Source organism: Danio rerio, chromosome 11 (genome assembly GCF_049306965.1).
Source record: "Danio rerio strain Tuebingen ecotype United States chromosome 11, GRCz12tu, whole genome shotgun sequence".
In the NCBI taxonomy this organism is placed as follows: Eukaryota; Metazoa; Chordata; class Actinopteri; order Cypriniformes; family Danionidae; genus Danio; species Danio rerio.
The window spans coordinates 6,649,939-6,673,631 of NC_133186.1; the positions used below are offsets into that span (position 1 = coordinate 6,649,939).

Genomic DNA, 23,693 nt, shown 5'->3' on the forward strand with positions numbered 1-23,693 from the left:
AAATTAAGGTCACACTTTATTTTGATGGTGCGTTTGTTAAATATAAGTTACATTGCATCTACATGCCAACTAATTCTCATTACATTATAAGTAGACTATTAGGTTGGGTGGGCGAGGCGCAGTAGGTAGTGCTGTCACCTCACAGCAAGAAGGTCGCTAGGTCGCTGGTTCGAACCTCGGCTCAGTTGGCGTTTCTGTGTGGAGTTTGCATGTTCTCCCTGCCTTCGAGTGGGTTTCCTCCGGGTGCTTCGGTTTCCCCCACAGTCCAAAGACATGCGGTACAAGTGAATTGGGTAGGCTAAATTGTCCGTAGTGTATGAGTGTGCGTGTGAATGTGTGTGTGGATGTTTCCCAGAGATGGGTTGCGGCTGAAAGGGCATCCGCTGCGTAAAAACTTGCTGGATAAGTTGGCGGTTCATTCCGCTGTGGCGACCCCGGATTAATAAAGGGACTAAGCTGACAAGAAAATGACTGAATGAATGTATTAGGTTGGGTTTAGGTTTGGTGTAAGTTGACATGTACTTGCTAAGTTTCTTATAGTCAGTTGAACTATATAAACAAACTCTAAAGAATTGCAGAGCATGGCGAAAAGTCATGCATGAACACATTTGTAGAGGGCAATATAATTTTGTGGATAGAATCTGTCAATGCATTTAATGTAAAATACTAAGTGTCCAAGTTTGAAGACAGACTTCAAGTGGAATACTACTGTGCTGCTGTTAGAAGTTTCAGTCTGGAAAGGAACACTGCGTAAACATTTCCATGTCTCCCTGAACTGCATCCACTGCAGTTGCAGTGTCTATCAGGAAGCTAAAAACAGTTCAGGATGACAGACCTCAGGGCTTGATTTATTCATTCTGACACAGAGAGTCTTTAATGGTCACTTCTGTTAATTGCAACATCCATGTTGTTGAGGTAAACTCTCTGAACTTAAGCCTAAGGCGATGCTTACATGACAATGATAAAGCCAAAGACTAAAGAAATACAAAAAAATATATATTTTCTGCAAATGAAATGGTAACTATGTGTGCTGTTAAATAAATAGGCGTATATGTGTATAAATACTGTTTGTACACATGCAAATTTTGGTTAAATTAGATTAAATGTGTTTTATTCAATGCACTGCAACCTTGCAAGAAACATCCCTTAATTATGTCTTATATAATTACATGCAGTAACTTGGATCTCAGTGTTGTTCATCAGAATATTACAGATTAACCTCTCAAACTCAGCGGACCCGGTACCTTGATGTCATCGACTTTCGCTTTAAAGGGCTAGCATTGCACCAGCCCCCCTTAAGTGGTTTCGTTTGAAAGTGTAGAATCTATATTTTATGCACATATGCATCACTTTGTTTATTTTTCTACTGTACAAAAGTTATTTACACTTAAACACACAGTATTTTGGATACCCGAGCTCGATATTAAACATTGGTTCAGTTTTCATATTTTTCATATGGTACATATATGACACATGTACAAGTTATAGCTCAAATGAAAGCTCTTGCTGGTGCTCATACGGTTCATAGCATTCTTTTTACAGAATTATCTTCACATATCAAACAGCTGTCGAATGAATCGCGGTGTTTCCATGGCGCAGAAGTGAAAACAATACATTTATGATCAATAAGCAGCCCCAGATAGCACAGACAGCTGTCATCTCTTCCCTTATGCTGTGTGCTTCAGGGCCATTCTCCTCTGTTTTTGAGGTGATGTGCATAAGTAATCCTTTTATATGTCTGATGTGGTCCAAACACAGTGAATTATGTTTCATCAAACAAAAGAATAGTGAAATAAGAAACATTGATCGATCCCTGTGGCTGGTATAGCACCATCAGTTGGAATTCAATAACTTTTGCATAGATTATGATAGAGACATTTCTCTTTTTTCCTATGATTACAGACATGTGCAGGAACCACCAAAATTAATTACAGCAACCTAGACCACACACCTAAAAAGGTACACATTTCAAATTTGAGTTTATGAAAATAAAAATACAAAAAGCGCCTCTTTTTTAGGTGTTTATTATATCGCAGACAACATATGCAGTTATTTTAAACACTTTCAATAGTGTTTTATAAAAATTCAAAGAGTTTTCTTTAAAACGATACCAAATTTTTGCATTTCTGCATGTGGATTTGGGAAGCTTTAAAATTTGGGTTGGCAAAATCCAGACGGAAATCCCAAAATAGCATTAACTAACTAGTAATAATGCTGGCTGATGGCCTAAACAAAAGCATATGCCTCTGATTAACAACCTTAAATTTAATTCATCTTTATTTCATTGGCGCTTTTACAATGTGAATAGTGTCAAAGCAGCTTCACATAGAAGATTATAGTGAATTGAAACAGTGTCAGTTCAGTATTTAGTGTTTAAGTTCAGTTCAGTTCAGTTAAACTCAGTTCAGTTGAGTGTGGGTTAATATTCACTGCTGAGAGTCCAATCACTGAACAGTAATCCACCCATGTGCAGATCTGTATATCTCTTTATAAATTATAAACAACAAAAACTACTTTTTTCCCTTAGTTTTTGAGTGCCTTGGACTTATGAGTTTGTTATTTATCTTCATGAATCGCTTTCCCAAAGAACATTGATTGATTAATTACCCCTGAAGCAGTTTTTGCTTAATTTTGATCTTTATAAATCAGTTTGCATATGATTTTTTTAGTTCCAAAACCAAACTATTGCATTCCATAATTACATAATCCTAATTTGCATGCAGTATTTAGTTCACTTTTCCGTGCAATATTTAAATGCATGCATGGCAAGTTCCATTAGGCATGAAAAAATGGAGCAAAATTAAACAATAGATATGAATCTTTCATTGCAGGAAATGCTAAGTCATTCACCATGAAACCAATTACATACTAGCATCAAGGGACATCCATAGAGAACAGGAGTATCTAGCAACATCAAAACAAACACACCCACTTCTAGAATACAAAACAGCTCTCCTCTTGCTATTATGCTTTTCTTCTGCTTGATATTTATAGCCCAATAGCAAGACGTACTGTACTGTACCTCACAGGCTACTGGCTGCCGCCCAAAGAGTCTAATGTCCCGTCTCTTCTCTTATTCTCCCATATGCACATACTCTCACTTTCACACACACACACACACACACGCACACACACACACACACACACACACACACACACACACACACACACACACACACACACACACACACACACACACACACACACACACACACACACACACGCTACCAAATATATCTCAAGGCAGCTGGTTATTATTAGAGCCTAATGTTTGTTTTTTGGCATAGTTCAAATTATGGAACTGTTTCGGCAGAGGAAGCCGTGTGAACTTATGAATCCCACAGCTGCTCAATGCTAATGGTATTTTCATCTCTGCTGGATCAGTTCCAGTAAATATTTGCAATGTAATCTACCGAATTCTTAACATTCTTACAACTCTTTAAGATAGGCACATTGTGATGTACTTTTTAAAACTGAAAGTGTGTAAAAACCCTGTAAAGACATGTAAAGGAAAGAACAGTTGGGACATGTGGCCAGTGATGACCCATATAATTTGTGGCTGCCGTCGCATCATCCAAGTGGATGCTGCACACTGGTGGTGGTGTGAAGAGATCCACCCTCATGATTGTGAAGTGCTTTGGGTGTATGGCCATACACAATAAATGCGGTATATAAATTCACATTACATTACATTACAATGCTACATTATTTTCAATATCGATAAAATTAAATATTTCTTCAAGAGTTCACACTTAGCTGATGATTGATAATAAGGCTAGTTTGGTGTGCTGTCCCGGGAGAGAGCCCTGAGCTTAAAAGATCCTCGAGCCCTGGGCTCCATCCTGTTGCAAGGCGAGAGGGGAGTTTGAGCTCAGGTAGATCTCGATGACCCCCCCCCTTGCTTATTGTAGCTAAGTGTCAGATATGGATGTTGCAGGTGTACTCAAATTTTAGCTAAAATGTTTGGATTAATTGTTTAGAGTGCTTGTTTTTGAACTGTGGGAGGAAACCGGAGGACCCGGGGAAAACCCACAGGGAGAACGAGCAAAACTCTGCACAGAAATGTTGCATGGTTTGGAAAGGAATTAAACCAGAGGCATTCTTGCTGTGAGGCAACAGCGCTAATCGCTGGCCACCGTGACGCCCGTTTGAAGGGAGGGAAAGTAGGGTTGGGTGGGGGGGTTTCTTCGAGAAGAAGATATTGAGATGAGAAAATTCTGGTTATTTATAGTGAGATAAGGATCGTCTGATAGGATAATCAGTTATTAGCTAAAGTTGGAACAGCTGTGAACAATCATAAGCACGTGATCCTCTCGAAATTTGTTTATAAATAAACTTCACTTAAAGGGCACCTAGGTTACCCCTTTTTTCAGATTTAATATAAGTCTTTTGCGTCTCTAGAATGTGTATATCAAGTTTCAGATCAAAATACCCATCAGATTTTTCATTATACCTTTTACAAGATGCTGTTTTATACTGATTTCCAGCAGGGGGTGGTTTTGTCGTACTGCGCCTTTAAGCTTTTTCTTTCCCGCCCACTGTTTCTACATGCCTCCTCCCTCAGCTGCGTCAGACAACAGACAGACTTAAAGGAAGAAGGTCTCACGTAGCGTTTGTGAGATACTACAGTAAGAACTAACCTTTACTACTCAGTATTGTGAAGTTGCATTGATGAGTCACACACAATATCGTTACAAAGTAAACGCGCGCTAGTTAAGGCTAGTTAAGGCTAACCTCAAGTGTGGGTATCTGTTATGCTAATGTACAAAATAAACCTGATTTAACTTCCACAAACCGGGATTGAAGCGTCTTCTTTTATAATTGTTCTGACACGCGGCTGTGCTGATGAAGTAAAGCTGGAGTAAAACGCTGTAATTAATTACACACATACTCTGTTTTAAAACACTTTAAACATGTGAAACTTACTCTTAATCACATTTGATGATGATTGCTGATCCTAGCGAACAGAACAGACCTTTTATTCCCGGTTGCTTTGCGTATGTCTGCCTGGTCTTGTTGACATATACACGTGACTACCGGAACATGTTAATGCTCGCAGCTGTCAATCAATTGGGTGGGCGGGGGAATCGCACACCTACATAATGGTGCGATCGATTTGAAAACAGCTCCAATTGGCCGACCCTTTTTTTTGTCGTTAAATTGAAAAAAAAGGACTCCCAGTATGACGGTCTATACACTATACCAACACACAGATCTGTCCAAATAGCTTGAAAAGTCGATTTTTTACTATAGGTGCCCTTTAAGCAGCAGATCAGCTTATTAGGATGGTTTCTGAAAGATCATGTGACAAATACAACTGCAGTGATGATTATTACTTAAGTAATTCCAAAATTCAACTTCATTTTAAATAGTATACTTTGAAATTGTAATAAATATCACAAAATTGCTGTTTTGAATGTTTTGAAACCCACCTTTATTGGCCATCTAAAAAACTTAAAAATCATACATCTGAATGGGACTGTATGTACACCACCTGACAAAGTCTTGTCATCAATCCCAGTTGGTAGAGCAACTTCTAGTTGATCATTTGGAAAAGTGTGAGTAGGTAGATTTATCTGATGAATCATCTGTTGAACTGCTTCCCAACCATCAGAAATACTGCTGAAGACCTACTGGAAACTGCATGGAGGTAAGGTTCTCACAGAAATCAGTCAAGTTTGGTGAAGGAAAAATGATGGTTTGGGTTTACATTCATGCGAATGCAGATGGCAACATCAACAGCCTGAAGTATCAAGACATTTGTGCGGCCCTTTACATTACAAACCACAGGAGAGGGCACATTCTTCAGCAGGATAGCGCTCCTTCTCATACTTCAGCCTCCACATCGAAGTTCCTGAAAGTAAAGAAGGTCAAGATGCTCCAGGATTTGCCAGCCCAGTCACCAATATTAAGCATTTCTAGGGTAAGAGGAAGGAGCCATTGAAGATGAATCCAAAGAATCCTGATGAACTCTGGGAGTCCCGTAAGAACGCTTTCTTTGCCATTCCAGATGACTTTATTAATAAGTTATTTGAGTCATTACAGAGATGTATGGATGCAGTCGACCAAGCTCGTATACAATATTAACTCTTTCTCCATTGCACCATGACTATATATTATATACTTTACACTATTTCAATTAAGTGACAAGACTTTTGTCTAAGCAAAGTCAGACCTTACTCTCCTAATTAAATCATTAAAAATCAAGGCATGATCATGTTTTATTTTGGTAAAATAAGCGTAATCTAGAGGCCTTTGCCTTTCATATAAGCCACTTCTGATACCAAATGATCAACTAGAAGTTAAGTTATTATTTGTTGTTCCTAAAACTTGGATAAGCAGCAAGACTTTTGGCAGGCAGTGTCTTAAAAACTAAAAAACTCCTTATGAATTTTTTCCAGAACCTAATCATAAACGTCAGGTTTCACTAGAACGGCTCATTCTGTTTTTAAAGGAAGTTCTGATAAATTTATTCCAAGGAACTAGAGTAAGTCACAGAGGAGTATTCCCTCATAACACTTGTGTCTGTAGCCATGGAAATACATAAAGGAGATGTTTTTACTTCATAAGGTTGATTTTGGAAGTCTTTAAAGGCTTTATGTTAGCATATTTCAAACCAAGCCCTGTTTGTTATCAGACAGCCTGACACAACGGTTTGCGAGTTGCTATGAGAGAGAGCCCTGGCAACAGTATTGTTTGGGTACAGTTGACTGACGGAGGGGGCGATTGGTATTGTTTTACTACAGCGGGGTTCCCTCTTGGCAAAGACTGCAGGCTATTATGGGTCATGGTTTGAGCAGTGGATTGAGGTGAGCAGGACTGTAAACCGTGGGTCTCTGGTGGGATCTCTGAGTCAGCATTTTTCCTAGACAGACCACTCCAGTCTCTCCACTACTACTGTTGACTAGTAACCGCAGAAACCACACATACAATAGTAATTCACATGATGACCAAGAGTAGCAGCCGTGGTTTCTAAGGAAACAGTCACAATTGTAGGACTTATTTTAACCTTTTAATTTTAGCCCAGAGTCATGTGAGGGAATTACAGTTCATGAGATTGTGACAGAAATAATGCAGTTTAAAGTGAACAATTAAAGTTAAAAAGGTATCTATAAGCTGCTATGGTGTTTCAGTGGTTGCCAGGGTGTTGCTATCAGATTGTTGTAGATTGTTGCTAGGGTGTTCTGATCGTTTTAAAGGCATGGATTTACATTTTCAAGGTGTTCTGAATAGTTTCAATAGGCTGAATAGGATGGCTATATCATTGCTAGGATGTTTTGTTTGAGTGATTCTAGGAGATTGCTAAGGCTAGTTAACCCTGCTGAAAAATCCAGCTTAAACCAGCCTAAGCTGGTTGGCTGGTTTTAGCTGGTCGACCAGGCTGGTTTTAGAGGGGTTTTGGCCACTTCCAGCCATTTCCAGCCTGGTCTTAGCTGGTCGGGCTGGGAGATGACCAGCTAAAACCAGCTTGACCAGCCTAGCCAAGTTGGGAGTCCAGCCAAAATCAGCTATATCCAGCTTAAACCAGGCTGGTCAAGCTGGTTTTAGCTGGATTTGGCTGGTCATTTTCCAGCCTGACCAGCTAAGATCAGGCTGGAAATGGCTGGAAACCAGCCTGGAAATGGCCAAAACCCCTCTAAAACCAGGCTGTTCGACCAGCTAAAACCAGCCGACCAGCCTAGACTGGTTTAAGGATTTTTTTTTAGCAGGGAAGATAGTTAGTTATAGAGTTAAGGCTGATTTCTAGAACTTTGCCAGAGTGTCAGTGCTACAGATTTGAAGTTGGTTTTACAGTGCTACTAGGTATGCGGTTGCTAGGGTGTTCATTATTGTACATTATTGCTATGGTGTTGCTTTAAGACTGCTATAGTGTTCAGGGTGGTTTCTATAACATTGCTTTAGTTTTCTCATTGTTGTCAGGGCAGATTTATAGTGTTTTAAGGTGTTCTGAGAGGCTTTTGTGTTAATACATGGTTGCTAAGGTGTTCTAGCTAATTGCAAACATGTTTCTAGGGTGTTGCTTTAAGCTTGTTATAGTTTTCAGGCAGGTTTCCAGAACATTACCAGGGCATTCTGATTGCTGTCAGGGCATTGTAACAGAATTGAAGATGCTCTGAATGGTGTTAGTGTTCCATGGTTGCTAGGGAGTTTAAGCTAGTTCCTACAGCGTTGCTAGGGTGTTGCTTAAAGATTGCTATAGTGTTCAGGGTGGTTTCTAGAACATTGCTATAATTTTCTCATTGTTGTTAGGGCATTGGTACTAATTTATAGTGTTTAAAGGTGTTCTTAGAGGCTTTTGTATTTATACATGGTTGCTAGGGTGTTGCTTTAAGCTTGCTATAGTTTTCAGGCTTGTCTCTAGAACAGTACTAGGGTGCTCTGATTGTTGACAGGGCATTGCTGCAGATTGTAAGGTTTTCTGAATGGTTTTAGTGTGTTTCAATGTTGTTGCTAGGGCATTCTAGCTAGTTGCTACAGCGTTGCTAGATGTTGCTACATATTTATGGTGTTTTAAGGTGTTCTGAAAGGCTTTATCATATTTGTACGTGGTTGCTAGGGTGTTCCAGCTAGTTGCTACAGCGTTGTTCATGGTGGTTGGTTTCTAGAACACTGCTATCTTGTTCTGATTGTTGTCAGGGCATTGCTATACATTTCTGGTGTTTTAAGATGTTCTGCGAGGCTTTTGTATTTATTCGTGGTTGCTAGGGTGTTCTAGCTAATTGCAAGATCTAGCTAGGTCCTCAGCTAGTTGTGGTTGAAGTCAAGGCATTGCTACAGCTTTAAAGTTGTTCTAAATGTGGATTTCATTGAGTTCCTATGAGGTTGCTGTGGTGTTCAAACTAGTTGCTAGAATGTTGCTAGTGTGTTTATTTAAGCTATAGCGCTCTATTTTGACGGTCCATGCGCAGAGCGCAAAACACAGGGCGCAAACGCTTTCAGGGCGAGTCAGAATGCATTTTTGCTAATTTAAGGATGGGAAAATGTGCTTTGCGCCGTGGCGCATGGTCTAAAAGGGTTGAGATTATTTTCTTAATGAGTTATAGGTGTGTTTTGAGAATAAACCAATCAGAGACTCATCTCCCATTCACTTTAAGACCCAGCTGCGTCGCGCCATAAGCGCATTTGCTATTAACATGACGTAAAGTAAGTTTACTTTCGCTTTTGCTCTCGTGGATTGGGAAACCTTACCGCACAGATATCAATTAGCCTATAAATAATTAATTTCGTTAGTTAAGCGCAAAGATTTGTTTCAAAACTATTTCTAATTTCAGTTTTAATTTCCAGAAAATGAATAAATGAACAATAATAACAAAGTGTGGTCAAAATACTGAGTTATTTCCAAATACACCTGCTATGCCCCATATGGTCTAAAACCTGACAGGTGGACAAATCTAAGCTTGTTTTTAATAAAACAAATATAAATATTGATATAATAAATAATACTGCTAATAATAATAACATTATACAAAAGCAAATTGAATGATCTGAAAAAGCCTCCCGAGATGAAGAAAGTAAGGCAGTGGTTTTTAAATTCATGTAGGCCAGAAATTAATATGTTTTGTAATATTTTTATCATTTATATTTATATCCTATATATATCCTTATTATATATATATATATATATATATATATATATATATATATATATATATATATATATATATATATATATATATATATATATATGCTTAATATATTATATCTTTTTCAGATGTAAAGATATTTGCGTATTGCTCTACACCTTGTGTGTTGTGTGTAAGCCAGGCGCACTTTGCGCCAGACAATAGACCGACTTTGTTCTGGTCTAAAGAACAGACTATTTAAAGTTTCTCAAAATAGCAACGCGCCAAAACATGCCTGCTTTTTTAGATCAGAACGCCTATGGGCGCACATTTGAGCGCAAATGCATTTGCTATTTAAACAGTGTGGTGCAACACCTCAAAATGACCCTTGCGCCGAGCTGAAAGTAGCAAAAGAGTATTGCGCCGCGTCTTGCGCCACATTGCGCCGGGTGTATGATAGGGCCCAAAGTGTTCAGGGTGGTTTCTGTAACATTTCAAAGATATTCTAATTGTTTTAAGGCATTGCCACATGTTTTAAGGTATTATGACTGGTTTATGTGTAGTTACTAGCATGTTTTAGCTAGTTGTTAAATCATTGCTAGTGGGCTTGCATGTTTAAGATGGCTGCCTAGTGCTACAAATGTCCTGCATGGTTCCTAACTTGTTGTAAAGATATCAATAGGATAATCTGGTCATCTATTTGTTAGAACTGACAGTAACAACATGATAAACAGAGAAGAGCTTGGTTAGTGCTGTACTGTACAATATTTTATTTTCCAACAAAACCTCATTTACTCTGCATAAAAAAAGGTCGAACAGGACTGTGAGATCTCCTCACAGATCATCCTGAAGCAGCTCCTCAGATGAGGAACACACAGTTTCTGTGTGTTTATCTCAAGAGGTCACAAAGCTCTAGTGTGACACTCGCTGTGACATTTATGAGCAAGCTTAAGAGAACATTATCATGGGAGCATGAGATGGGGTCACTTTATCACTCACTCAGTGCAGGCTTACTGCTATTCAAGCAGCTCCCATTATGTTTGTATGAGTGTGAGTAATAGTCATGTCAAAAGAGCCCAAGACCAAGCTTTAATTCACTGGTTGGCAATAGCAGCCGTGTCTCAGTGCAAAGGATTGGTTGTCTACAGGCCTTGATTTACATATTTAGATAACAAAGTTGCTATCTGCTGTGCAGTGATCAAGGTGTTCAATTACAGTATATTGCTGTTCAGATATTACAGATTTCCTTTTTTTACTCCAATCTGAAGAACAAAATGTGACTTTGTTGTGTTTGCCATAACTCTTTATTTTTTCCCAGCAAGTCACACACACATCTAATTTAATCAAGTCTAAAAATGAACTCCTGGCTGATTGCGTAACTTTGTTTAATAACACGTCCCTGTGTCATCTGAGGGCACAGCAAATTGTATTGATTACGTTAATTAGAATTAATTATGACCAAAATTCGAACTATTTTTATTCCTTTTTCTTTAACTCACTAAAGAGTAGATAATGGTCACTTTGATATAATGTAAATAAATTATAATACATGCATATAAAAAAATACTACAAGAAAATATTATAATTTAAAAATTTCTAAATTAAATACAATAACTGAAAAAAACAAATGAACATGTAAAAATTAAATCAAACTTTCGTGTATATATGTGTGTGTGTGTGTGTGTGTGTGTGTGTACTCACCGGCCCCTTAATAGGTACACCTTACTATTACCAGGTTGAACCCACTTTTGCCTTCAGAACTGCCTTAATCCTTCATGGCATAGATTCAACAATGTACTGGAAAAATTCCTGAGATTTTGGTCCATATTGACATGATAGCATGACGCAGTTGTCATGTTCAAGAAACCAATCTGAGATGATTCGCGCTCTATGACATGGCGCTTTATCTTGCTGGAAGTAGCCATCAGAAGATGAGTACACTGTAGTCATTGTAACGAAGGGGCTGACACAGAGGGATCCATTTGCAGTAGATTTATCAAACACAATCGTGTTACGTTGAAGCATAAACAGCAGGTAATCACGGTATTAATGTTCAGGCTAGAGTTCAAGGCAGGCGGCTAGAATCAGAGTCGGTAATCAGGCTGGAGTACAAGGCAGGCGACTGGCAGGATGAGGTCGGAGAACAAGGCAGTGTAAGCAACGGGAAAGCAGGCAGAGTAGAGAAACGCTCAGTAGTACGCTCAGTAGTGTGAGCCGGGGCAGAACAAGACTTCGCAATGACTGAGTGTGTGAGTGCTGCTTATAAGCATGAGCGATTAGGTGGATGCGCTTCAGGTGTGTAGGCTATCAGTGTATATGGATGATGTAATGGTTAGAAGTCCGGGGATGGTGACCTCTGCTGGCCAGAGAGGGGAATGACTGGGACCGAGTCGGTGACAGTCATAAAGGTATGGACATGGTCAGCAACAATACTCAGGTAGGCTGTGGCCACACCCGGTGTGGTCTTCTGCTGCTGTAGCCCATCCACCTCAAGGTTGGTCGTGTTGTGCATTGAGAGATGCTCTTCTGCATACCTCGGTTGTAATGAGTGGTTATTTGAGTTACTGTTGCCTTTCTATCAGCTCAAACCAGTCTGGCCATTCTCCTCTGACCTCTGGCATCAACAAGTTTAAGTTCAATTTATTTATATAGCACGTTTCCAACTGCCACAAGGCTGCACAAAGTGCTTTACAGAGAGAAAATAAACAAATGATATGAGCATAAAAAACAGTACCAGCAATAGCACATAATAGGAAAGAGCATAGAGAGCCTAACAATAAAAGAGCAAACAAATAAAATAGAAATTTTGCTTAATTAAAAGATGCTACCACAGTTGACCAACACTAAACACGATTAAGAACAAGACCGATTTGATCCCCCTCCCCATTCACAACCCCCTCTTGAAACTTATGCTTCAAAAGACCTAGAAAATAAATAAGTTTCATTTAGACTTAAAAATAGGCAGCGACAAAGTGTTTTTTAATTCTAATGGCAGGGCGTTCCAGAGGCGAGGACCTGCTATGGCAAAAGTACATTCACCTCTACTTTTGAGGTGGGCCTTTGGAACTTTTATTAAAAAATCAACAAGGCATTTGCGGTCACAGTCACTCACTGGAGATTTTCTCTTTTTCTGACCATTCTCTGTAAACCCTAGAGATGGTTGTGCGTGAAAATCCCAGCAGATGAGCAGTTTCTGAAATACTCAGGCACCGTTTACACTAATGCGTTAAGTTTTGCTATGGTTACACCATCCGTCCACACTATACCGGTGTTCATTCTGAAAGGCTGCTGCTCCGTCCCAGTGTGGATGAAGGAAACGAAGACATCTGAAAACGGATGCTGAGATTCGCTACCTGATTGGGGCTTCTGTGTTATTGCGTATTCTTCCCTTATTTGTCAAGCCCCTATCACATGACTATAACACATGGCTTTAACGCTAGCGGAAGACGGCAGACCAGCCTTCACTGTAAACAACAACACGGACACAGAAATGGGGGCGTTGTTTGCAGTATTGTCTGTTTTAGGCGACATTGTGCAGTTATTTATTTATTACGTTTAGTAACAACTCGACCTCGTCGTCAGTCCTCAAAAATACCTCTCTTGCTTTCTTTGCCATCGTGTTCATTGTTCAGCCGGCGTTTGTTGACTAATAATAAACAAACGCCGAAAGAGACGCATGCTTTCTGTTTATACTGGAACGCGCATGCCCAGAGTGCGCGAAAAGTCATGTGATATACATTTTTGGTGGCGTAGTGTGGACGGAGATATGTTCAGAAACGTTAGGTGAACCGCTAGTGTGGATCGTTTTTGATCTAAAACGCTGTTTTACAACTAAAACGCACTAGTGTAAACGGGGCCTCAGACCAGCCCTTCTGGCACCAACAACCATGCCACCTTCAGTGTGAACTGCAGCAGATTGTATTGGTGATGCCTAAATGCATCGAGTTGCTGCCATGTGATTGGCTGACTAGAAATTAGCATTAACAAGCAGTTGGAGTGTACCTAATACCTAATGTGTACATAATAAAGTATAAAGTTTTTTTTTAATATGTTCATTTTTATTATTTCAATTAATGTAGTTAATTTCTTCTTATTTGCTATTTATTTTAATCTTTTATGTTTTTTGTCATTGCATTGCATTGCATTGCTTAAATCTTCAGTCTTGCATAATAAAAAAAGTCTTTAGTAAACTGATCCCACAGGAACCAAGGTGACCCAAACAGCGCTCACACTGGGCAACAGCAGCACAGTGTCACCTAATGCCAGCGAGCACAAGTCAGGTGAAATCCCTCACCTGTCCTATTCATGTAACCCAAAGTGACCTGCAAACAACAAACAACAACAAATAAAAGTAGCATGGAGACTGTCCCCTCAGATACCCATCAGGACATTCACAAAAGGAAATAAAACGAGCTCAGTTACTGCAGACGCTGCTGAAATGTTGATATTGCACTGAATGAGGTTTGCAGTGTGCAGATATGTAGGGAAGTGGGCACATAACTAGTCATTATGAACAGATGAGAACTGCAAAATGGGTACTGGGGTTTTGATTATGGGTGTGAAAGACTTAAAATAGAGTGTATAATTATGCAAGTTAATTTCTCAAGATCTGACTGTGCAAGACTATTTTAATATAGACCTACTGCAATTATACACCCAGTACAGGCAGTCATACACCTAAATCGTCATATTTCAATAATAATCGTCATATTTCAATAATAATCGTCATATTTGCAATTATACACCCAGTACAGGCAGTCATACACCTAAATCGTCATATTTCAATAATAATCGTCATATTTCAATAATAATCGTCATATTTGCAAGTATACACCCAGTACAGGCAGTCATACACCTAAATCGTCATATTTCAATAATAATCGTCATATTTGCAATTTTACACCCAGTACAGGCAGTCATACACCTAAATCGTCATATTTCAATAATAATCGTCATATTTCAATAATAATCGTCATATTTGCAATTTTACACCCAGTACAGGCAGTCCTACACCTAAATCGTCATATTTCAATAATAATCGTCATATTTCAATAATAATCGTCATATTTGCAATTTTACACCCAGTACATGCAGTCATACACCTAAATCGTCATATTTCAATAATAATCGTCATATTTGCAATTTTACACCCAGTACAGGCAGTCATACACCTAAATCGTCATATTTCAATAATAATCGTCATATTTCAATAATAATCGTCATATTTGCAATTATACACCCAGAACAGGCAGTCATACACCTAAATCGTCATATTTCAATAATAATCGTCATATTTGCAATTTTACACCCAGTACAGGCAGTCATACACCTAAATCGTCATATTTCAATAATAATCGTCATATTTCAATAATAATCGTCATATTTGCAATTATACACTCAGTACAGGCAGTCATACACCTAAATCGTCATATTTCAATAATAATCGTCATATTTGCAATTATACACCCAGTACAGGCAGTCATACACCTAAATCGTCATATTTCAATAATAATCGTCATATTTCAATAATAATCGTCATATTTGCAAGTATACACCCAGTACAGGCAGTCATACACCTAAATCGTCATATTTCAATTGCGGTGCCGAGCGGCGCTTCTGGTGTGCGACCTTCTTTAGAGGTCAGAGGAGTGAGGTTTACTGGCACAGCACTTCACTAGCTGGCCTCCAATACACTCACCCCTCTAAACCTCACTCCCATTCAGGTCATGGCACCAATGTAACCCCCGTCGGTCCTACATCAACCCGACACGCTCCAAGCTGGGATCGATTTAAAGCTAAAAACCATGACCTCTAGTGTCTGTCACTAGAACACTTTAGAGGTGAGAGGAGTGAGGTTTAACGCACATAATCAGTACCTGAGGGAGATCTTTGTCATAGCAATATATGCTGTTGTTCTGCAGCGAAGTCGCAGAAATAGAAGGCATTTCTAAAGTAAAACATGTCACAGGCCACCATCACAAATGGTTAGGACAAAATCTCCTTTTAAAATGAAAAAGATACCTTTCATTCTGAGTCACGGTGCCATGTGTTGACATGGTGTTACAATAAACTGGTACATTCAAGTACAATTTTTGTTCTAAAACATTTTAGTTGAAACAATCAAAGAGAGTTTTATCTTCTATATCAGGATGGAATAGTGTGTATTCATGTTCAAATACTGTACTAGGAAAAGTGTCCTCCTGTTCTGCTCCATCTGTACTGGATGTACCAACCAATTAGCAGCACATACTGTAAAAAAGCCTCTCGTATTCATCCCGAGTGTGTAAGGAGAGCAGAAGGGGACAGCTGAAGAAAGGGACAGCATGCTTCCTGCAGAGAAAAGAAAAGAGTCAGAAATCCTCATATCATATCTTAGATGAGTGCAAAAGCTGGAGTGGTCAGATATCCTGCAGGGTTACGCCAGAGTTTGGGGGTGATTTCAGTTCGAGGGCTGAATGAACAGAAAGAATATTTTGAAAAGATCAAAGCACCTGAGGCTTTCAGATTATCCCAAGAATACGACTATAAGGCATGTCTGTACATGTGTCAAGCTGACCAAGGTGGAAGGGTTGGTTTGAGTGCAGGAAAGTTTAAGAGAGATTGCGAGCGTGTCTGTGCTAAATGCATGTAATTGGGCCAATGCTCGACTGGCCTCATTTACAGGCACTATAGATAAAGATGTATAATCAGTGCAGCCAGACCTCTGTTCCACAAAGATAGACCCCTAGCAAACAGTTTTGTGTTTAATAGACCTCGAATAGACATCTAAACGTAGACAGCTTGGCTAAAGCAAGGCTAAACTTGGGCTGTCAGTGAAAATCTAATAGACATCTAAGAATAGCACAAAACGTCACATAGACAGACTTTATATGTGTAGTCATGCATTTCTGTTTATTTGATGACTCGTCTAGTTTTGGCCTAATCTTAGAGGTCTATTAGATTTTCACTGACTGCCCTAATTTAGCCTTGTTTTAGACGTCTATTTGATGTTTGAACATCTATTTGAGATCTTTAAAAAAATAAAAATCCTTGCTGGGACTTAAATTAATCAAGCAAACCAATAGCTTCAAAGCATTTAAAATAAAATAATTCAAATACTGTAAAAACACAAACTTATAAAATGTTACATTAGCAAAATATCTCAAATATTAACCCATTTTGTTTAAACTAAGGTGTTATATTAAGGCCATGTCCACACTAACACGTTTTCATTTAATAACGCTTTTTTTTTTTACGTTTCTGCCTTTCATCCACACTTAGGGCCCTATCATACACCCGGCGCGATGTGGCACAAGGCCCGGCGCAATAGTCTTTTGCTAGTTTCAGCTTGGCGCAAGAGTCGTTTTGAGGCGTTGCGCTACGCTGTTTAAATAGCAAATGCATTAGCGCTCATTTGTGCGCCCATAGGCGTTCTGATTTTTCATTAGACCAAAACAAACCCAGTCTAAACTCCAGCGCAGAGTTGCGCCTCGCTTACACACTGCTTAATACGCACAAGAGAGCAATAGGCAAATATCTTTACATATGAAAAAATGTAAATATAAAGGATATATATAGGATATAATAGGAATAGATATAAGATATATATATATATATATATATATATATATATATATATATATATATATATATATATATATATATATATATATATATATATATATATATATAAAGGATTAAAATATTACAAAACATATTATTTTCTAGCCAACATAAATATGAAAAATCACTGCTTTTATTTCTTCATCTCGGAAGGCTTTTTCAGTTCATTCATAACAATTTGCTTTTGTATAATGTTGTTATTATCAGCAGTATTGTTTATTATATCCATATTTATATTTGTTTTATTAAAAACAAGCATAGATTTGCCCACCTGTCAGGTTTTAGACCATATGGGGCATGGCATGTGTATTTGGAAATAACTCAGTATTTTGACCACACTTGGTCATTATTGTTTATTTATTCGTTTGCTGGAAATTAGAACTGAATTTAGAAATAGTTTTGAAACAAATATTTGCGCTTAACAAACAAAATTCTTTATTTATAGACTAATTGATGTCTGTGCGTAAAGGTTTCCCTATGCAAGAGCGAATGTGAAAGTAGATCCATTATCTCTCATTCTCACGCAGTAGATGCTCTGTTTAACAGTTTTCTGTTAAAAAACTGAACTGTTTGCTTGTGAAATGCTCATTTTTTCCACTTAGACTTACTTTGCGTCCTGTAAATAGCGAATGCGCTCTTGGCGCGACACAGCTGGCTCTTAAAGGGAATGGGAGATGAGACTCTAATTAGTTTATTCTCAAAACACACCTATAACTCATGAAGAAAATAAACTCAACCCTTTTAGACCATGCGCCATGGCGCAAAGCAGGTTTTCCTGTCCTTAAATTAGCAAAAATGCGTCCTGACACGCCCTGAAAGCGTTTGCGCCCTGCGCTTTGCGCTCTGCCCATGGACCGTCAAAATAGAGCCCTTAAGTAGAAAATGTAAAGTGAAACGCTGTCTAAAGTGAGTAAACTTGAGAATGACATTTACTGTACATGTTGCATTGTGTACTGTGAAAACGGAGGCTTTCGAAAGGGATGATGCAGTTTAGTCATGTGAGCTAGCATGGTGGACGACATTGTAAAGCAGATGTTTTGGATGTTACAGATCATATCAGTTTTGTTACAGATCAGATTTTGGATGAGATAACTCGACATTTTGTCGTGACGTTTCAAAGAGACAGAAAGTAAATAAATGCAAGGTGGAAATGATGCAGGTAAAAGTGTCTTAAGTCTGTAGACAGTACATAAACTAAATCGTTTTCAGTCATTTTAGTATGGATGATAGGGTTGGGTTAATAGACGATGCCATTGTCCATTGCCGATAGCCATTATGATGCTGAGCCGGCATCACGATCGTCTGCCCTGCCTCCATCGCACCAGCAACCCGCTCGCTAAAAATACACACCCCGTTAAAACTGATACATCTTAGTTTTAAAATGGCATTTTAGAACAAAAATGATCCACGTCCACAATGGCGTTTCACCTAGCATTTCTGAACAGCCGTCCTTCCACACTATACCACTAAAAAACGCACATCACGTGACTACACACACAAAAACACTCTGTCATGCGCTGCAACAGACAGATACTGTTGGTTGGTTCCTGTTGGTTGTGCACGTTTTCTCGACGCCATTATAACGACACAAATCACTTTGCCTATTCATGCCAGAGTCCTGCGTAAAAAAGTGATTGACAGATGGTAATTTGTGTGTAACTTATCTTTATTTATTTACGATTTGGTTATAGGTTAAACACAGACCATGCGGGGTAGGCTACAAATGATCAATTTGTTATGAATAAATTAATTTATTTATAAATAATAAATATAAGGTGATGATGCCATCGTCCATTGCGATGTTTTACATTAGACAAATTGGTCACATCGCCCAACCGTAGTGGATGACCTATTTTTTTCGAATTAATTGAAAACAAATGGAAAACCTTTTCAAATTTCCGGGTTAATCTGCAGCAATTGTTTTACAATTCTATTTGCTGAAATAATAAAAGAAAAAACAACACGGTGGTATTATCAAGAAAGGACAAAGTAGTAGTGGACCACCCCTTTAGGGGGAAAACTCACTTAATATTGGCACATTATTTCTGAAAACAAGACATTATGTTTTGCTTGTCTAGAAAACTCATCTTGATGTAAGATTTTATTTTATTTTATTTTTTTGGACTAGAAGAAAGACAAAAAGAAAAGAAGAAAAGCATTTTTGCAGTGAACCATCATTGGGGATGAGCAAATCATACTAAATTGTATGAATGAGATTGTACAAATTCATACGAATTAGCTACTTTAACATAAGAAGTTACGAATTGCCATGAGATAGCGTTTGTAATTCACCTGCAAAATACTATAGAGAATGAACCCTACATGTAACCAGAACACCATTTATTAATACTTTCATACAACAAATCTTAAATCACATGCAAGTAACTCCACCCCCTGGAGTTACTACAAGAACACTGTGTCATTATAAAACAATAGCCATGACAATGTAAACACAAAATCAATCTGGTCTCAGCTAAAAATGAATAGCGCAGACAGTTGGTGACCTTTCCTTTAGGGGTTTGCACATTGGAAACTATTATTAGAGTTATCGGTAAGAGAGATTATCTTTCCTGGCCATTGCAGAAAACAATGGAATAAAAAAAAAACAGGTCTCAGAACAGTCAAACAAACTTTGCATAACAATTTCAATGCCTTAAAACTGCTTTTCAAAATGTCTGATAAATTGTCTGCCCTCATGAACAGGTACAATATGTCAGCGAAAAGATGTTTGGACATGCCTTTCCCACAGAAACCTTTTCCAGGTAAAACCGTGCAATGGTTCACAGTACTACCGCACTGATTCCTAGAAATCGCCCCTATCTTGAGACACTGTTCAATCACACATATAAACACACACGCATCCATAAAGCGCTCGCTCACACAGATTGCATACACTGCAGGACAAGTGTATATCTAAACTTGATCTATGGCTCCAACAACTCCAGCACATGGCCATTTGGAGATTTGCCAGCATTGCATAAGGAAGCACATGCCTCCATTAGCCCGGGATACTCTCTGTCCACTGCGCTCACCCTCCTGAACCTTGTTTCGGATTAAAGGGAAAGTTCATACTGGATCAGGAAAACTGTACATGTTGTGCAAAACTGTGCCGATTATGTTGTACTGCTATAATTGTTGTCCTTAAACCAACCTGGTCTATTGATTGGACTTTCCCTCCCTCGTTTTTATTCTCTAAGAACAGGATATCACTTCATAATGTCTCCATTATGCAAAGGAAGGACATGTGCTGGTATCGGTGCAGAATGGCATGCAGGGAGTGGCTGGGCAGGACACGACAGCGTGCATACTGTCATTGGGTCATTTTTGAGAGGTCACTTAGGACATGTACTTTTGCACACATGGCCAATGACTGTGTGTAAAGAGGGCGGAGAGGAGTGATAAAGCTCTTATTTTGGGGGCAGACCGGGAGAAGACAGCTTGAGGTCCAATTCACAGTTGCAGCCACACCTGTTTGTTGATGGGGTTTAGCATGCTTGCACCATCAAATCCCTGTTTCTAGTGAGCCTCATGACTCAGAAGTAGAAACAGCCAACAATTGGGTTATGGAGGAAGGTGGTACTACATTGCAGGAACAACAAATCTTATTTTAACCCAGTATTAACATCCGTTCAAATGTTTTTATTTTTTTATTTTTTATGACCACTCTCTAATATTAAGGCACAAAGCTGTCAGTGGATGTAAAATGACATTTTAATGATTATTAATATGCATGCCCCATTTATTTGGCTAATATTATAGCCGAGCAAGCTAACATGCCGTCCAAATGCTGCTATTTTCACTGAGCTTCTTCTGTTTCTGTATTTGAGCTGTAAAGGAAACCTGTAAAGGAAAAGAAGTGCTTACAGTTTAATTTTAATTTTGTTCCAGAGAATTAAAAAAATATATCGCTAGCATTTGACAAAGGAAACTTCCAGAATCTCTCTGTTCAGTGCTGGATTTGGCTAAAACTCCTCAAAGGAGCAGCTCTAACAAGCAGAAGCTGTGGATTGTGAACCACAACCTGTAAATGTTTTTAATTTGATCAAATTGATCTATGACATGCACAGTGTCTAGCATTAAAGGTATGTTGTAGGATGCAAACAACGGGAAATGCTGTTTGGCACCGCTAACAATTAAGCTACAAATTCATATTTATCAGTCAAACCGATGTAAACAGCCACAATCTTCAGCAGCGCTGCAGTGTCTCACTATGCATGTATTTCTCTATGTGGCCGCATTCACTGCATTCTACATATTAAAATTGCAAAAGATACAGCTGATCTCAGAATTATTAGCCCCCTTTTGGTTTTTTTATTCTTTTTTAAATATTCCCTAAATTATGTTTAACAGTGCAAGGAACTTTTCACAGTATGTCTGATAATAATTTGTCTTCTGGAGAAAGCCTTATTTGTTTAGTTTTTTCGCTAAAATAAAAGCAGTTTTAAATTTTTTAAAAAACATTTTAGAAACAAAATTATTATCCTCTTTTAGCTATTTTTTTTTCCAATAGTCTACAGAACAAACCATCATTATTCAATAACTTGCCTAATTACCCTAACCTGCCTAGTTAACCTAATTAACTTAGTTAAGCATTTAAATGTCACATTAGGCTGTATGGAAGTGTCTTGAAAAATATCTAGTCAAATATTATTTACTGTCATCATGGCATAGATAAAATAAATCATTTATTAGAGATGAGTTATTAAAACTATTAGGTTTGGAAATGTGTTGATTTTTCCCCCTATCCGTTAAGCAGAAATTGGGGGAAAACAGGAGGGTTAATAATTCAGGGGGGCTAATAATACTGACTTCAACTGTAGCTTCTTTGGCATGCTGTCCATGGAGAGAGCCCTGAGCTCACGGGATCCTCAGGCCAAGGCTCCCTCCTTTTCACAGGGTGAAAGGAGATTGGTTGATCTCAAAACTCCCCCACTGCTGTGGCTAAGGCAAACTTCCTGAGAGTAATGCTGTGTTCACACCAGCGAGTGATTTACATGTTAAGTCAATGCAAATGTGCGAATAGACATCCTGCGGCATGATACACGCAGATGGTGCGGCGCGAATTGAGTATTTTGCGCGTTTGATGCACTTAACGCGCATTTCTCGGGAATCGATCGAGTTCAAAAATCTGAACTTAAGCGAACATTCGCAACCATGTTAACCAATTAGGAGCTTGCTCTTGTGGGGGCATGATTGTGATGTAGGGCCTGTTGTTGGTGTCCCGGGGGAAATCCTCCAGCCGACACCGACAACAGTTCATCAAACTGGGCTCGGCTCAGTCAGAAGCACCGCTGAAAGCCTCCATCATCCAGGTTAAGTTTCTGGAGAAGTTTATGAGCTCACAGAGTTGGATGAATCTCTGAAAGGATCTAGTAGACTTAGACACGGCCCAAAACGTATCGACACTGTTTTTCAGCCTTCATAAAGCACATAAACATTATTATTATTTTCTTCTTAAAACACATGTTAGCCATTTAGCAATATAAACAAAAAATACATCGAAAAACGCAATTTATCCGCACCTTTTGTGAACACAGCATAAGACATTTATAAAACAGACTTAGGCTTATTTTGTGTATAATATAGAGCATATTTGGAGGGTGGGAGGAAACCGGGGAACCAGGGAAAAACCCACTCAAATAGGAAGAACATGCAAACTTCACACAGAAATACCAGATGGCCCAGCGAGGACCCAGAGCCATTGATATTGTTGCTGTGAGGCAACAATGTTGGTCACTGGGCCACTGTGCTGCCCATTCAGGATAAAGGTGGAAGAAGGGGAGGAGGGGGGTTTCTTTCAGATGAAGATTGTAGGAAAGAACGATATATGGAGAGACTTAGGATCCTTTGATTTAGGATCGTGTAGCTAATGTGGGCCAGCTGGGTCAATCATGAGCACGTGCTCCTCTTGAAATTAGTTTAATATTAAACCCAAAAATTACGCCCATATAAACTGTCCAGTGTGCTGTTGTTCGTCACTTTTAAATTTCATCCTGTGTCAGAAAATGAATGAGATGATTGGCAGCCAATCTTGCTTTGTACTAGAACACCCTAGCTGCTGGTTGTTCTTAAATCTGAGGTGTTTTGTATACTCCACTAGTATCTCGAAGCTCATCCATGAAAGGATGTTCCTGAGACTGGATGTATTCAAATGTATTCCACCAACATCAGGTGCTCGGTTCATCCCTACAATGTGAATTATTCAAGCACAAGACTGCACCGTGAGCATGCATGTGATTTGTGACTGTCACACACACATACATACGCAGTGGCTCTGGGCAGAGTGACATTATACACATGGAGTTCACAATGACTTAAATTAGCAATGTCACCGTGACTGGTCTGCTATCTCTCTTGTGACACTGGCTTACTTTCCAATACAGGAAGCAGTGGATATGTGTGTCTCTGGGTCCACATGTCTATCACGGGTAGAAAAAAAAAGAAATCACAAACTCCCCTAGAAGTGCATGTTTCAAAGAAAGAGGAAGTTTCATCACCCGTTTGCAGCAGTTCTGTCATTTCTGCAAT

General features: G+C 38.8%; 2 long non-coding RNA genes across 3 annotated transcripts in view; both read right to left on the minus strand.

Moving 5' to 3' along the window:
* The window catches only part of LOC141376518 (uncharacterized), a 38,506-nt gene extending 35,266 nt beyond the window's left edge, over nt 1–3,240 (minus strand). The window contains exon 1 of one of the 2 annotated variants that reach the window (XR_012386956.1): nt 3,023–3,240. This is a non-coding gene — a long non-coding RNA (uncharacterized lncRNA). The remainder of the gene's footprint in view (nt 1–3,022) is intronic. The other variant, XR_012386957.1, reaches the window with a different exon arrangement.
* The window catches only part of LOC141376523 (uncharacterized), a 110,688-nt gene that overhangs the window by 40,706 nt on the left and 46,289 nt on the right, over nt 1–23,693 (minus strand). The gene's annotated exons all lie outside the window — the stretch shown is intronic.